Source organism: Protomyctophum bolini (genome assembly GCF_963924005.1).
Source record: "Protomyctophum bolini genome assembly, chromosome: 8".
Taxonomy (NCBI): domain Eukaryota; kingdom Metazoa; phylum Chordata; class Actinopteri; order Myctophiformes; family Myctophidae; genus Protomyctophum; species Protomyctophum bolini.
In genome coordinates, this window is record NC_137869.1 from 4,237,608 (window position 1) to 4,256,150 (window position 18,543).

Below are 18,543 nucleotides of genomic sequence, written 5' to 3' on the forward strand. Positions count from 1 at the left end.
TTGTTATTTTCACCAACAGTATATGTGAATAGGTAACAAAATGTTATAGTTATCGCCATGAAACTTCCCCAGTTGATTACTTTCACGAAGATAATGATATATTTTATTTTACAAGTTTTCTGAAATACATTTCAATATCTAAATTAGGCACTATATAGGAAAATATGAAACAGCTGCTACTGTGGAAGGGTTATCGTATGTTAATTTACTATATTATATTGACCCAGTATAAACAAATAATTATAGATAGGTTTTGCCAACTTAATTCATAATTAAAGTTCCAATTTTGGAGCTCTAGCTCCAAACTAACAGGGTTGAACTGGGCGGTTGGTGGAAAAGGGGCCCCAGTGAGGAACGGTCTTTGCCCAGAGAACGTGTCCACTAAAAGTTCAATGACAGGTCAAATCACTTCACGGCACACAATAATAGGACAGGTTAACCTGACCGGTGGATCCACCTGTACGCTAACTTTGGACTTAACAAACAATCAGTCATTACAAGACAGTATATAAGAGGGGGTATGGGACTCTCATCCTCACATCCTCCTCATCCTCTCCCAATCATGAGAGTGGTTGTCCTCGCCCTGACTGTGGCCCTTGTGGGTAAGTATCATTTGAGTCCGTTTTTCTTAATAATAATAGCTCAGATTTATATATTTTCTAAGTACTCAAAGTCGCTTTACAGATAATTGGAAGGAACTAAGTACTAGATTAAAATAATAGACCTTAACTATAGAACTTGACTATATCCATGCACTTATTTTAGAAATTGTTTTAATAGGGCTTAGGAAAATATATTTTTAAAGCATCTTTTTGAAAATGATGTATTCTAATATATATACTATCATCATTTACAGCTTGTCAAAATGAAAAAAAAAGTGGTAAGTCAACACTTTATGAAATGGTTTAAAATGACACCAAACATCCCAATTGAATTCAAAATTAAAAAAATATATAATCATTTGAACTAACCTAATCATAAAGCAATTATTTGAACTAATATTAACATTGATAAAAAAAGAGAGATGTCAATGTGAACTCATTCAGTTAATTTATTCTCACAGCCCCTATTGAGCCTCGACCGATGCCTCGACCGATTATTCATCGACCCATGGCCCAGGCATACGAGTATGAGGCAGTGATCATGGAAGGTGTGCCCGAGGCGGCAAACCTACCATTTCTACGTCCCACCCTGGCAAAAGCTGGTATAAAAATCAGAAGCAAAGTTCTTCTGGCTGCAACGGGGAATGGGCAAATTATTATGGAGGTACTGTACGAGCAAGCATGTCTCACGTGACAGTGATGTCACACACTGACATAATGCACTCATCACCCTGTGTTTTAATGTTTTATACCTTTTCTTTTTCATAAATTAATGCTCAATTTTATACTTGGCAAATAGCCAAAGATAACCGATCCACAAGTTCACAATGTGCCGCGTTGCGATGCGTTGTGAGCTTATAGATCTGTTTTTTTGGAAACATTTCAACTAGATTTATAATGACAAGCCCAAAATACTAGTAATGCCAGGTTGTAAGTGGTTGGATGTGTCTGTGGGTTTTCAAAAGAAATTAACCAAAGAAAAGTATTGGATCTAATTTGGAACACAGGTCATTTTTTTCTCACTTCCTGAAAAGTAACTGCTTTGAACATAGGCTTCCACAGGTTAAGAATGTAAAACAAATTACTTAATTAATGACTCTCTCCCATATGCAGCTTGTAACCCCAGAGCTCCTCGAGTTTGCTGGTGTCGAGGGCAAGGATGCTTTTGTTCCAGCGGCAAAACTCACTGCCGCCCTTCATGGTCAACTCGTGACTCCCATCACGTTTGAGTATACGAAAGGTCTTGTGGGTAAGGTTTTTGCCCCAGCTAGTCTCTCCGCTGCTGTGTTGAATATCTTCAGAGGAATCCTGAACGTCCTTCACGTTAACATCAAGAGCACTCAGAATATCTATGAGTTGATGGAGGAGGTATGATTTCTGTATTTTGTACATCATAAATACATTATGATAATAGTTTAGCTCTTAGGTGTACTTTGCAGTGTCGCTCGCTCCAGCCCTGGAAATGGGGGGCTGTAAAGTCCTTTGATACCCATATCTGTGATTATGGGCTATGCAGATAAACTTGACTTGAATTATATTCTATTACGTATTTAAATGTATACTCATATTTAATTTATCTAGGATGGAATTCATGGTGAGTGCAGGACCCACTACATAATCAATGAGGACACAAAGGCTGAACGCATCCATCTGACCAAAACCAGGGATCTGAACAACTGCCGGCGACCCATCGTTAAGGACATTGGTTTGGCTTACATGGATACATGTGTTGAGTGTCAAGCGGTAAGACCAATTTATTTTTCTGTGGGATACTGCAAGATATATTGCTGTCAGTTCAACAGCATAACCTTAACCATGTGTTATGTCTGCACAGATCACAAAGAACTTGAGGGGAGCAGTATCCTATGAGTATACCATGAAGACAGAAGATACTGGTGCCCCCCTGATCTTGGAGGCAAAGGTCGTTGAAGTACATTCGTTTTCTCCATTCAATGAGATGGACGGAGCTGTTCAGATGATGGCCAAGTATGTTGCAGGACTTTTAACAAAATGGCAATGGACTAAACATAATTATCAAATATACTAAAACAATTTTGAATTGCACAGACAAACGCTGAACTTCATTGAGCTTCGGAAAGTGGCAGTCAAGCCAGCTTTGGAGGAGTATATTCATCGTGGATCCGTGTCTTATGAGTTTGCTTCTGAGCTTCTCCAGACACCCATTCTGCTCGTCAAGATCACAGACCCAGAGAAACAGGTAGAGTGCCGTCATGTATTGTTTTGCTACCTATTGCTAGCTTTATGGCTTTATGACACCATATGACTCTGTCTTTTTGTCTTCTCTAGGCTGTGGAGGTCCTAACTCACCTGGTTAGACACAATATGATTCAGGTCCATCATGACGCTCCTCTGAAATTTGTGGAGCTTGTTCAGATACTGCGTCAGCTCGATAATGCGCAAATTGAGTCCATCTGGAAACAATACAAGGGCAAACCAGTTTACAGGTAAGAAAGCGCTTATAAATTGTATAAAGTGTAAGATATCTGCTGAGCTACAATGCCGTTTACAAATACCCCCTATCCATTTGAAACCAAACAAAAAAGGTATTTGATATTAATTACAACAAATAACTAAATAATCTATATGTCTCTGTGCCTAAAACTATTATGCTGTTTAATTAGCAACAATTTCTATGATTTTCTTTTATTTAATAAAGCTGTAAAAAAACATTTCCTCTGTTCTAGGCGTTGGATCCTGGATTCAATCCCTGCTATTGGTACACAAATGACACTGAGATTCATCCAGGCAAAGTTGGATGAAAATGATATCACTCTTGCTGAAGCTTTCCCTGCCCTGTTGGCATCGGTGCACATGGTGACAGCTGACCCGATCTCCATCCCAATGTTTGAGGTAGGCTCTCAGTAACCTCTTAAAGAGAAAAACGTTTTATGCTCTCAAACAATGTAGCGTGGTGTTTATTTATAGATGTCTAAGACTCTATAGGTAATGATTGAGTTCTTTATTATGCTTTATGGCATGTTTTTCATTTTGGTTTCTTCTCTTATTTTCACTTAAATGTATAACGAAATTCAGGAACATTGTTAAGAAAGGTGTAATACCAACAGATATTATTATTATTATTGTTAATAATAATAGTTTAAAAAAAGAATATTAGCCTACATTTATCTGAAACTATGTGGACTCCTTGGTCTCAATTGTCCTTTCCTATACCCACAGAGACTGGCTTTCAGCGAAAAGGTTCAGGGACAGCCAATCATGCGCGAGGCTGCTATGCTCGGTTATGGAACAATGGTGGCCAAGTACTGTAATGTGGTGCCCACCTGCTCTGCAGAACTTGTCAAAGTAAGAAATAGTATTTGTCATAATCACATTTTACATAACTAGTGGCCAATGGATTGGAGGATTTAAATGAACTGTCAACTCTCCACAGCCAATCATCAACCTCGCAAACATGGCTATTGCCAAGGAGGAAATAGAAGAAATTGTCCTGCTGCTGAAAGTACTTGGCAATGCTGGCCATCTCGCTAGCCTTAAAACCATCACAAAGCTCCTACCCGGGTTCGGAGGTGCTGCCTCTGTTTTTCCACAGAGAGTTCAAGTTGAGGCTGTCCTGGCCCTGAGGAACATCGCTAAAAGGGCACCTGCAATGGTGGGTATTAAATCTCATTTAAATAGATTATGTATTTATTTTGTATTCATATTCTAACTGCATTTTTTTGCCATAATCTGTTCTCTGGATGAATTAGGTCCAGGATGTGGCTGTTCAGATCTTCATGGACAGGGCTCACCATGCAGAGCTGCGTATGCTTGCATGCATTGTGCTGTTTGAGACCCGGCCAGCAGTGGGTCTGGTGTCTTCCATAGCTAACATTCTGAGATCAGAGCCCAACGTACAGGTGTTCAGCTTCACCTATTCTCACATGAAGTCCCTGACCCGAAGCACCGCCCCGGACTTAGCTAAAGTGTAGGAGATGTGACATTTCTACATTGTATTTGAAGCCTAAGGCTGGGCGATATGGGGAAGAAAATGTATACAACAAAACTATTTATTTAGCCAAATAACTTAATAACCGACGATCATAGCGCCATGTGACGATAATAAAAATAGAGCATAAATAGCAGTTATACAAGCTCAGCATCGTTTGTGAGCTTGTCGATTGGCAATTTTTGCTATTAACGTTTTTAAGCATGCATGAAATATGGCTTAAGTGACTAAAACCAGGAAAAGACAAAATATTTTACAATATTCTAAATACCAGACGATATTTGATCTCATATCACAATATCAATAGGCTTATCGGTATATCAATATATTTGCCAGACCAAATTGGAGATTCATTAAAGTGTATTTTCTTAAATGCTAGACAGTATACTGTATATAGTTTATAATCTTACTTACCCTTGGGCCTTTCCTTTCAGTGCTGCTGCCTGCTACATAGCCATGAGGATCTTGGCAGTTGATCGCAGGGTGCCTATGATGAGCTTCCGTTTCAGCAGAGCCATCTACGTCGATGCCTATTACAGTGAGTGACAATTCATGCTAATTATGTGAAAAAGTAGAGTGATTAATCTCCAAAGCCAAAGTGCAGCAACTACTTTTTTTTTTACTATTTATTCATCTCAAAGGTCAGCCTTCATGATTTGGAGGGATGAACAATTACCTAATGATGAACAGATATCAATTTGTGTAATATCACTTCTATACCCATAGCCCATTTGGCTGACCCAAACACGTTACCGTGGATGAAATGAGCTATGTAAATGTACTTGACTTGTTACAGATCCTTTGACGATGGGTGCTGCCGCCAGTGCCTTTTACATTAACGAAGCTGCGAGCGTTTTGCCTAAAGCTGTTGTAGCAAAGGTCCGAACTTACTTGATTGGAGCTGCTACTGACGCCGTTGAGGTAGGCTAATGAGCTTGGTCAAAGCATAAGAAATCACAAAAAGATGGATGGAAATGAATGAATTCATGTTAATGAGCATTGTCCATTTCTCTCTAAGGTTGGCGTAAGAACCGAGGGTATTCAGGAGGCCCTTCTGAAGGTCCCCATGTCTGAGAATGCTGATAATTTAACCAAGATGAGGCGGGCCATCAAAGCTGTATGTGTCCCTTCCTGAACTGTAAATTATCATGATTGTGGAAAAAACATCTGTCAAAATGTACCATTGTTTCTCTTTTACAAGCTGTCTCATTGGAGGTCCTCTCCTGCAAGCGCACCACTGGCTTCAATGTATGTGAAGATTTTCGGCCAGGAAATTGCCTTTGCCAGCCTTGACAAGAGCGTTGTTGAGCAGATAATTGCGGTATGTTCTGTAGCACAATTTATCATCGTAACTTTCCAGCTCCATGTAATCATTACCATGCAATGAAACAAGAACTTGGCATAAAGAAATTTTCTTACCAACAGCTTGTCACCGGAAAGCCTGCTCAAGAATATGGAATGAATGTTTTGAAGGCCCTCATAGCAGGGGCTTCTCGCCAGTTTACCAAGCCACTCCTAATTGCTGAGGTGAGACGCATCTTGCCCACTGCAGTAGGTTTGCCTATGGAGATCAGTCTGTACACTGCTGCTGTGACTGCTGGGTCTGTTCATGGTAGGTGCAAAGTCATGCAATTCATTAGTAATAACTTGTACTTGCATTCTTACTTACGGTAATTAATAACATATCCTTGCATCTTAGAACCATATCAAAGCCAATATCTTGTGTTTATAGTTAAGGCCATCATGACACCAGCACTTGACCTCGACAACTTCCAGATTAGTCAACTGCTGACGACTGACATTAGAATTGAGGCTAACCTTCACCCAAGGTAGTCCCGTTCAAACAAATATTTCACGTAAATTTGTCATCGCTTTTAGAAATCAGATACTAAAATAAAGTTGCCCTTTTCCCCAGTGTTCGTGCCCATACCTTTGCTGTGATGGGAGTCAACACTGAATTTATCCAGGCTGCTCTGATGGCAAGGACTAAGGTCCACATGATTGTCCCTGTAAATATTGCAGTAATGCTTGACATTGCAGAAGGCAACTTTAAGATTGAAGTCGACCAGGTTCCCGCTGGGGAAGATATTGAACATATTGCAGCAGTTAGGTAAAACCTGTCTTTTGCAATTAAATACTAATAATTATACATAGTTGGCATTACAAATCAAAGTTAACTTGTTAATACAAATTCATTTAAAACCCATTTCATACTGTATATCAAGCATGTCCACTAAAGCAATTTATGTCATGAATGTTTTGATGGCTAATTCATTGGCCTTCAAAACAAAGTATATATTGTTAACTTGGCTTGAACATCAGCACAACATACATAGCCTACCTATAATTTCTATTAGAATGAGGATTACACAATGCATGAATAACAGACTTTGCTAAATTGATCTTCTCTGATCACTGGCAGCTATGACACATTTGCTGTTGTAAGGAATGTGGAGGATGTTCCTGCCGAAATAAACGTCCCAATGATTGCTGACAAACAAGCCATCTCAACAGAGCTCACGTCTGCTGCCTCTAGAAGCTTGGTGGGCTGATTTTAAATGACATTCTCACTCATTATACCACCATGAAGAGAAATTTCAGGTCATTATTTTATGCTCTTTTAATTTTCTGTTTCAGGGAGTATCTTCTGAGGTAATTGATGATGATGTGAAGCACATTATCAAGGGTATTATTGAACAGGAATTCTGCGCCCAGAGCATGACTTTTGGATTGAAGGTATGCCTTGAGGTTGTCGCAGAGCGTCTAGACTTCCTCAATCTCCCCGCTCTGTACAAACTAATCGGAAAGGCTTTCGTTGCACTTGTTGTGAAAGAAGGCAAGAACTACAGTACACATGCAAAACATGTAGTCACACTCAAACTACACTTTATTTAGAGAAGAAACATGATTTATATGAGCAATATATTATGTCTATTTATAGTTGAAGGCGCATACATCGAGAGATGGGAGATGGAGGTTCAGGTTGGACCAAAGGCTGCAGCGAAGATCATTAAACAGGTCAACATGAGCGAAGAGGACTTGGTTGGGGTTAAACCAGTCGTGCATAAACTCAAGAAAATCCTGATTCCTGGTCTGGATGTCACCATGGGGTCTTCCAGCTCCAGCAGCTCCAGCAGGAACTCTGCTAAAGTTAGCAGCAGCAGCAGCAGCAGCAGATCTTCTAGCTCCAGTTCTCGTCGTTCCACGGTAAAGCACCACGGTCCATTCTACAACTTTTGATTTTATGAATAACAGAGCATGTTCTCCTTCAACACATTGAACTTCATTCCAAACAGGTTGCAGCAAAGCACCCACTTTTCCAGAAAAACCACAAGGTAGGAATTACATGACATTTAGAGGATTGTTCTTCTTTCAACACGTGAAAACTTCAGTTGTGCAGTGAACATTTCTCCTTCCAATTTTATGTATATATTATCACATCTCAGGCCACCTCCCAGGCCAGAGTGAGCAGAAGCAGCGCTTCAAGCATTCAGGCCATGTACAAGAAGGTGAGGCTTATTTTACATAACATTTCATTAGGACACTTGTCATAATCAGTCTGTGGATAAACAAACTGTTTTATTTTTTTCCTTCCTTATCCTTAGCTGGGTAATGCTTTCGAACCCATTGCGACAGTTACCATCCGTGCTGTGAAAACAGACCACACTGTTCAAGGATTACAAATCATTGCTTATTATGATAAGCTTAATGAGGTTCTGAAGATCGTTGTGGTACCTTTGTGTCCTGCTGCACAATGGATGATCTGTGCTACTGGTGCGGTGCTCAGCAAGCACCTAGCTACTGTAAGAAACCATATTCAATGTTACCTGAACAGTTCAATAATCTATCTATAGACATAAAATAAGTTCCTCAACACTTCCTTTGTTCTGCTCAAAGGCCAAATTGTCCTGGGGAGTGCGATGTGGAGAGATTGATGCCGTGATCACAGCTGAGACCGGTCTGGTTGGAACAAACCCTGCAATCCGTGTAAGAGTGAACTGGATTGACCTGCCAAGGGCTTTGAAGCACTACATCAGAATGTATGTCTTTTCATATTTCTGTAATATTACTTGTTTGTTGCTTTAGGCAAGTTTGCTCCATTTATTGCCACCACAAAATAATGTATTGGTAAATATATATTTTGCCTAATCGTCTAAATAATGCTCTCACATATTTCCCACTAGGGCGAGTCAATATGTCCCTGCCCTTGATGTGGTTGGGCTGATTGCAGAGAAGGCAGCAAACACTAAGAAGCAGGTTTCTGTAACCGTGGTTTCAACATCTCCGAAGTTTTTGGATGTTATTTTCAAAACACCAAAGGTATTGGGATATTATTTTACCCTACTTGATTTTATGAATAACGAAACATTGTTGTATTCATAACAACAATTAAGTATGCACCTGCTTCATTGATGATGATTATTGTATTAATTGCAGAGGATAATTGAGAAGGCTATCATTCTCCCCTTTGGCCTGCCACAACCACTGGATGGGTTTGCCGGTCTGACCTTTGAAGACAATATTGTAGACAAAGTCCAGTACTTGTTTGCCAGTACTACTGCAGGTAAAACTATCAGCTGATACAACTGCAAAAACATGTTTAAATAATGTAAATGTTTTAACAATATTTTCATCTTGCTTTCAGCTCAGTGCAGCATGGTCAGAGACACACTGACAACATTCAACAACAAGACAATCACAAATCAGATGCCTGTGTCTTGCTACCAAGTTTTGGCTCAGGATTGCACTGACGAAATGAAGTTCATGGTTCTGTTGAAGCAAGATAATGCGTTGGCACGCAAACACATCAATGTCAAAATCGCTGACATGTAAGTACTCAACAGGAAATGTGTTAATTTGTTCAATACATAACGGTGCTAGTTGCTGATGCTGACCATACCTTTCACTTCTAGTGACGTTGACTTGTTTCGCACGGAAGGCAACATTGTGGTAAAGGTTAATGGATTGGAAATTCCCATCGTAAACCTTCCTTACCAACACCCTGCAGGTAGGCCATGTAAATTAAACTGGTTCTAATGCTTCCTCCTACAACCATTTTAGTTACTATTTATTACAATGTGCCAATACTAAGTTGTTATATTTGAAAATATACTTGGCAAAATAAAGAATCTTGATTCGGATTACCTGATTATCTGGATTATCTAAAAATGATCTATGCTCTACCAAAAGGTGCAATCCATATCAAAAAGAGAGGTGAAGGTGTCGCTATTTTCGCTCCCAAGTATGGTCTCCCTGAAGTCTACTACGATATGGACACATGGAAGGTGAATATCAATCCTTTTGGGAGTCATTTTTAATTGCACCAAACTACCAAAGCTGGCATATTCAATTAAATGAGTAACTAATCTGTTATTCCTTTTTACCTGTATCATCAGATTAAAGTCGTTGACTGGATGAAGGGACAGACCTGTGGAGTCTGTGGTAAGGCTGATGGAGAAGTCAGACAGGAGTACCGTACCCCTAGTGGACGCCTGACCAAGACCTCAGTTAGCCATGCCCATTCCTGGGTGTTGCCTGCCGAGAGCTGCGCTGATACCACTGGTAAGAGCAGGGGTTTTGTTGTCAGGAAGTTTCCAAGCAAATATAAGTGCACATATTACTTGGCTCTTTTACAGCCATCAACATAGCTTTTAATTTAATTATTCGTACCTCTCCATTCCAGAATGTCGTCTGAGACACGAGTCCGTGACAATGGAGATGGTGGTCCGTGACCAGATGTCCAGATGCTACTCTGTTGAGCCTGTGCTTCGTTGTCTGCCCGGCTGCTCCCCAATCAGAACCACTCCCGTCACTGTGGGCTTCCACTGCGTGTCTGTCGGAAGAAGTAAGTGTTAATGAAGGAAGAGCTGCTATATCACTGAGCTGAACACTGCATGTAATGAGAAAATATACTTACTTATGTTCCACCACCAATTCATTAATTATTACAATGAAATGTGAAAAGTGTGTCTCTGTGTAACTGTGTCTCTTTGCCCCTCTGCAGACCAATTCGCCCCTCCGACCGACGTCTATGAGAAGAGTGAGGACCTGAGGGAGACCACGGACGCTCATGTCGCCTGTAGCTGCTCGGCTCAGTGTGCTTAGAGCAGCTGTCGCAGTGGAGTGGACTGCCTAGATTTAGGAAACATTTCAACTTGTAAATGTAGATCTCAAATTGCAAATGCCAGTATTTAATAAATCATTGTATGCATATAGTTGCATACGTCCGTCTCCAATGTTATGATTTCCCTGGTTCATTGCAACTAACGAGAAACAAAAATAATTAGGATAAATAAAAAAGGTTGAAGGGATACTTTGTATTTAAATCAGTGGTGTGAATTTTACAAGATTTTTCTACACTTGAAATCCTTTCATCCATCTACATAAACAGACACAGTCCTATTAGTGTTGCTCGCTACGCAGTATTACTATAACGCTAAAGACTTTCCCCAATAATGTATATGAATCATATAGTTTCTTATTGCATTCAATAGAACAGCAGCATTTCAATCTACATTCTAAAACATTGTACATTATAGTCGCTTACCAAGTTCACAAAATGAGCCTATGACATCATTACTAGGGGCAGTATGAATATGGAGTGCTGTGCAACAATGCCCCCAAATTGTCAACATAATGTAATTTAACATTAGCAGTTATTTGTTCATTTTGATTGGCCATCTACACTGCCAAAAATACCACATAGTATAACACTGCCCAAACATTGAGTACTGCAATAGAAATAATACCAAACATTGAGTACTGCAATAGAAATAATACCTTTGACCATGACATTTTCAGGGACAAAAGACATCAATAAATACAAATGCACCAATTATGAAAATCTAAACATAAAAGTAAGCTTTAAAAAAAAAAGAAGAAAAGAAAAGGTCAAATGATTTTGGCACGTTTTTAGTAGGGATAGTTTGACCAGTTTAGCAATGAAAGCCAAGTGCAAGGCTTTAAGGAAAGCTTTAAATTTGTGTCCTATATTGTATTATGTGTTCTTGTTTTTATTTGATGTTTCGGGAATTATGTCAAGTCAAGTCACCTACATTTCTATAGATCATTTAAAAACAGCAGAAGTTGACCCAAAGTGCTTTTCATTTAAAAATCCTAAAAACCTAAAAAAGAAAGAAAAAAAGAATACATAAAAGCTATACCTCATACAAATACAATACAACATCAAAAGGAACATAAGAGCAGTACAATTTACACAGAGGTTAAAAACATTCATGACTAGATTATGTGTGAAATAAAGTTGAATGATCTATTTTGATAATAACAGTAAACATTGCAATTCAGTATAACTCACCTGCATGCCCCTTTGCCATGAACGTTTATTACGAATTGAGTGGGCAAAACCATACCTATATTAAATAGTTTATTGGATCAATGTAGTGGCAAGCTCAAACTATACTTTGCCACTTGGCTGGGCACAGAAACCGTTTTTGACGCGTATGTAATATAATGTCCAGGCATTGACTGCTGTTGGGTGAGGTTCCCATTTATTATACATTATACTTATATTACAGCAGTTTTGCAAGAATAAAATGATACGGTAAAAACCGTGTGATCTCTTAGCCTGTTGTGCCCATACCTTCCAAACCATTCAACCTGGCTTGTTGCACCTGTGTTGTCATATGTCAATCCTTGTGACACACACCCCCCATGCCTGGTGAACCCGCCCATCAAACGGGTTAAAGGCACACACAGGCAGAAATGGCTCCTTCACCCCGGCCCCTAATTGTGAATATGATGAGCAATTATCAAAGGGAGCCATAGTTCAATATTAAGTCATGAATTATTACAGTGCTTCTTGAAGGAGGAAGAGCTTGGATATTGGCCGCTCCAACTGCCCTGTCCTTGTCTTCAACTGTACTGAACGTACAAATCCTTTCCTGTCCGGGAAGGTCCTTGTCACCTTTCCCATGATCCACGAGGAGCATTTTGATCCATGACAACAACAATGTCCCCTGTCATGTAACTCCTGTGAGGCTTTGTCCACTTTTGTCTGTATCTGTCCAGTGGTCCAGTGCTGCATTCACACTCCCTTTCCCCTTCAAAATGGGGTTTTCAGTTTCTGCTCAGACAACTAGACATGATCCTCACTCTAGCACCATATAGAATGATTTTCATGGCAGCTGTGTGACTGTCAGTTCTTGATCTCCAGGATGGAGGGGTTGTGGTCCAGGATGATCTTGTCCATGTACTGCCGCAGACGGAAATTGATTTCTTCCTGCTCCTTCAGGGCATCCATTAACTGGTCTCTGGAGGCATTGTCTATCTCAGCAGCCAGAGACTGGGCCTTAGTCTGTGTGGCAAACAGGTTCTTGGCTTCATAAAGACTCGTCATTCTGTTCCCTCAACTTCTGATTCTCCTGTTTGCTTCACCTCGTGCTCCAGTTCCATCTCCCTGGTCCTGTAGGTGATGTCGGACAGGCTGTAGGTGATCTGCGGCCGGGCTTCTCCGCCTCCAGCTTGAACAGCTGGAGGTGCTCCAGCTCCCGACGCAGATCCTCGATCACCTCCTGCATTGCCTCCTTCTCCTTCTGGAACTCCTGCCTGTTTTGTCTCAGTTTGTCCATCATCTTCCTGTAGAGGTCCATCTCATCCTTCAGACGCAGACTTGTGTCCTCCAGCTTGTCCGTCATCCTCTGTTTCTCCTCGTCCAGTTTTTCCGTCTGTTGCTTGAGCCGGCACATGTTCATGGACATGTCACTGTTGCCGTCCTCCACCTGCTGAAGTCGGTTGGTTAGCAGCTCTATCTGTGTGTTCTTGTCCCTCTCCATCTTGCTGTAAGCCTCTCGGTGACGTCTCAGCTCCTCTCCCATGCTCTGCTCCGAACGGGACTCCTGGTCTTTGAGCAGCTCCTCCAGCTCGACAATAGAGAGATCCTGTTGGCATACTGTATATGGTTGTACTGTTTCTCTGGCAACCATTATTGCCCCTCAAAGGGCCGTTGATGACCCACCCCAATAGGGTCCTCACTGCATATGGTCCGTCACCAGAGCTGTTTATTACTTCCCAGGGTTCCATGAGTTTTGACACATTCGTCCCGATCAACATTTCAATGTCAGCGTCTAATTCTGGGATTTTGACGGCCTTTAGATATTCCCATTTGTCGATATCGTTCTGTGTGGGAATATTACTCCTTGAAACAGGGATAGTATGATGAGTGAACATCTCTGGGAGCTCCACAAATTGGTTGCCATCCAACCTGGACACCTCCAGTCGTGTAAAGATTTCACTTTTAACAGCACTATCCTCGTCCATCGTGCGCAGTAGGATGTTGGTTTTTGTACCCTGCAAATTCAATTTTTCCATGAGGTGATTTGTGCAAAAGGTTGATGTACTTCCAGGATCCAAGAAAGCATACGTCTGCAGCACCTTATCTCCCTTCTTAGATTTTATCTGTACAGGCACGATGGAAAGTGTGCTGTCTTGGTCTCCAGCCCCAGTACAACCATATGCTTGGAGGGAGACAAGTGCGCTACTAACTGGTCTTTCCCGTGTCTCGTCTCTGTGGATATACAGAATCGTTGGATGTTTTAAATTACACTCATCACAAGTCATACGACCTCTACATTGTTTATTTCTATGTCCTGCCTTCAGGCATCCAAAGCAAATTCCTTTTACTTTCAGAAATTCTATTTTCTCCCTTTGAGAAATTGCATTCAGTGTTGAACACCGGAATAATGGATGTCTCTCTCCACAGTACAGACAGGACTCTGAGGCTGGCTCCTGTGATGTTATGGACTCAGGGGTTGCAGTATGGTTGGTAGCTGTGATTGTTGTTGCAAAACTGCTTTCTTTGATGCAACTCCTGGGTAGCGGTCTGCTTTGGGTTACAGTCTGTTGTGAGGTGCTTGGTCGTGCATCTGAAATATCTCCAAAAAGGGGATGTGTCAAGACTCTTACTTGGTTCTCCAGAAATTTCACCATGTCGGGAAATGTGGCCCTGTAGCCTCGTTGGTCCTGAATCGCACAAGCCTGAGACCTCCATCTTTCCCTCAGCTTATATGGAAATTTCAGCATGACCTGCCTCATGTTTGATGGGATGTCCATCACCTCCATATATTTGATCTCCATCATAGCATTGCAGCACCCTCTGAAGAACAATGCAAAGTCCTGCAGTGCTTTAATAGGGGCCCATCCAAAAGCTTTATCCATATAGGCTGTGGCCATTCCATATTCATTGCCAAAGTGCTCTTTCAACAGTGCCTTTGCCCTTTCATAGCCTTCTTGTGGGAGCATATGTAGGCAGCTCCTCACCAGCTCTCTGGGCTGCCCCCTGGTGTACTGCTCCAAGTAATATAGACAGTCTTGGTAACTGCTTACCTTTGCTTCGACACAATGTTCAAAGGTCCTGATAAATTAAGTACACTGTAATGGATTACCATCAAACACTGCAATGTCTCTTTGTGGTATAGAGTGGATGCCATTTGTTGTTGTACCAGCAGTGTAGTTATTTCATTTTGGCGTTTCATGATTCCATAAAGAGTCTCCGGGTCAACTGAGTTTTGTAATGACTGTACAGGGACCCGTTTATGGGTTGTTGCTGTACATGAGGTTCTGAAATTGTATTGACATTCTGAATGGTGTTCCTTGGGGTGATTGTTAGCAATGGTCCAATGTTTGGTTGCAGCAGTTGTCTGACAGTGGGACGTTTTGCACTTTGAGGGTCCATAGTATGATAACCTTTCATCTTTGGTCGAACATCAGGGGCGGATGAAATAGGTGGTGCTGTTGAGCCTTGAGACCTTGCCCTTTAAAACCTTTGCTCACATAAGAGTTCATTCCATTTGAAGGGGCCTTTCCTCCAACATCACTGCCCTCCAACACAGATACCATTGCATCAGCAGCTGCTATTTGCATATTGAGGTCCAATTGCTCCTTGCTTTTCCTCTTGTGCCTCTATTTCGTGTCTTTTTTGCAGAGCAGCCACTTTTTCCAATAAAGCTGCCTTTTCTGCCTTAGCCATTAAGCATGCAGATGACACCCCAGAACCTTTCCTAGAGGCCCTTGACCTCTTTGACCCCTTTGACACATGAGACACAGATACATTAGACACACTGTCCTAAGAATTAATGTCATCTTGACACTGTACATGTTCACCCCAATCATCATTTGCATTATCATATTTACCATCCTCATTTGAAAAACCATTTTCCTGTAACCATTGTGATGTGTCTTTAATGAACGTACGTGTTACTCTTTGTCATCACTGAATGTAGCCATGCATTTTGTTTACTTTGCTCCCCCTCAGGCATAGGAAGATCAGTGAACAGTGTGTTGTGCTGTTCTACAGCCTTTTCAAATAGGGTTTTGATCCTTCTCAGATTTTGATGGACAGCAGAGACATTTTCCTTTGAAGCCATGAGAGCAGTGGTTTGTGTCTTTAGTTTGTTTGCCTGTTTAACCTTTCCATTTGAAGTTGTTCTATTGTCATTTGGATTCCTTTCAAAGTCGGCGTTCTCACCCTTTTTTCAATATCAGAAACCCTTCGCATTTCTGCAGACCCGGTTTGTTTGGTACTGCTCATTTGCATTTCCGCAGACCCGGTTTGTTTGGTACTGCTCATTTGCATTTCTGCAGACCCGGTTTGTTTGGTACTGCTCATTTTCAACAAAGGGAACAAACAATAAATCAGTGCATAAATTCGTTTTTACCCAAAAATAAAATACACATTCATTTGCAACCAACAATAAGACTGTATCAAATGCAACCATGAACAATAAGACCCAAACAGTGCATTCGTTTGCAACCAATAATAAGACCTTTAAACAGTGTAGTTTCGTTTGCAAACAACAATAAGACGTTACGCTGCTACGCAGTGTTTTCATTTGCAGTGTTTTCATTTGCAACCAAACATCACCGAACTTATTCAACCCTACACAAACACACGTTCACTCCGATCAGCACCTCCTCGTGGTCCCCAGGACAAGATTAAAAACGAAGGGTGACCGAGCCTTTGAAGTGACAGCCCCTAGGCTGTGGACTTAAGAACTGTCCTTTCTGAGGCCTCTTTTAAGTAACAATTGAAAACGTACATGTTCAGACAGGCTTTTGGTCACCTATAACACTTGACTTTCTACTGTTTGTGTTTTTATCTGTGTGTTCTTATAGTCCTTGTTTTGATGCTATGTTTTCACTGTTTACTCTGTGATAATGGCTGCCTGCTGTTGTTATAGTTGTTTTATTTTTGTATTATTGTAAAGCACCCTGTGCACTCGTGCTGAGAAGGGTGCTATATAAATAAAGGTCATTCATTCATTCATTCATTCAAGAACCAGTTAGGCATGTGTCTGCGTGTGTGCGGATATTGCAAAGATGCTGCGTTAGTGCGTTGTGCCGTTTTGTCAGAGACACGCACTCTTGTGGTCTTGGTGTGCGACAGTGCGCGTATATGTCAGAAGGGGGGGGGGGGGGTGTTTGTTCATCAAACAGCGGCCGTGATCCAAGTCATTTTACGGCGCGATGCCGCTCCAAACAAAAATAAATGTGTGAGTGAATATGCACTAACCAGTGCTCAAGCTCTTCTTCCATCCAGGGTGCTCCACTTGTTCGGGAAAGGAGCTCAGGATCTCCAGATGAGATGAGATGAGACACGATTGTCTTCCTTGATCGGGTTTTTACTTGTGTAGTGGCAAGCTCAAACTATACTTTGCCATTCGGCTGGGCACATGCATACAGAAACCGTTTTTGACGCGTATATAATATAATGTCCAGGCATTGACTGCTGTTGGGTGAGGTTCCCATTTATTATACATTATACTTATATTACAGCAGTTTTCGTTATGCAAGAATAAAATGATACGGTAAAAACCGTGTGATCCCTTAGCCTGTTTTGTGCCCGCTATGGCCCATACCTTCCAAACCATTCAACCTGGCTTGTTGCACCCGTGTTCTCATTATGTCAATTCTTGTGACACACCCCCCCCCATGGTGAACCCGCCCATCAAACGGGTTAAAGGCACACACAGGCAGAAATGGCTCCTTCATAATATAATGGTAAGTAAACTAATGCTATAACCCATCCAGATAGGAGTATCTTCTTCATATTTATGACACATTGTTATTTTCACCAACAGTATATGTGAATAGGTAACAAAATGTTATAGTTATCGCCATGAAACTTCCCCAGTTGATTGCTTTTTTTGAAGTTTTCTGAAATTTAAATATCTAAATTAGTCACTATATAGGAAAATATGAAACAGCTGCTACTGTGGAAGGGTTATCGTATGTTAATTTACTTATATTGACCCAGTATAAACAAATTAATATAGATATGGTTTTGCCCACTTAATTCATAATTAAAGTTCAAATTTTGGAGCTCTGGCTCCAAACCAGGCGGTTCAACCATGGTGGAAAAGGGGCCCCAGTGAGGAACGGTCTTTGCCCAGAGAACGTGTCCACTAAAAGTTCAATGACAGGTCAAATCACTTCACGGCACACAATAATAGGACAGGTTAACCTGACCGGTGGATCCGCTAACTTTGGACTTAACAAACAATCAGTCATTACAAGACAGTATATAAGAGGGGGTATGGGACTCTCATCCTCACATCCTCCTCATCCTCTCCCAATCATGAGAGTGGTTGTCCTCGCCCTGACTGTGGCCCTTGTGGGTAAGTATCATTTGAGTCCGTTTTTCTTAATAATGGCTCAGACTCAAAGTCAGATAATTGGAAGGAACCAACTTTATTGAAAAAATAAAGTACTAGATTAAAATAATAGACCTTAAACACTATATCCATGCACTTATTTTAGAAATTGTTTTAATAGGGCTTAGGAAAATATATTTTTAAAGCATCTTTTTGAAAATTATGTATTCTAATATATATACTATCATCATTTACAGCTTGTCAAAAAATTGGTAAGTCAACACTTTATGAAATGGTTTAAAATGACACCAAACATCCCAATTTAATTCAAAATTAAAAAATATATATAATCATTTGAACTAACCTA

At 40.8% G+C, this 18,543-nt stretch overlaps 1 pseudogene across 1 annotated transcript; it reads right to left on the reverse strand.

Moving 5' to 3' along the window:
* Window positions 1–12,724: 12,724 nt before the first annotated feature.
* On the reverse strand, window positions 12,725–13,511 carry LOC308319565 (rab11 family-interacting protein 4A-like; annotated as a pseudogene). The gene has a single exon. The product of its transcript is annotated as a rab11 family-interacting protein 4A-like (transcript).
* Window positions 13,512–18,543: the final 5,032 nt, after the last annotated feature.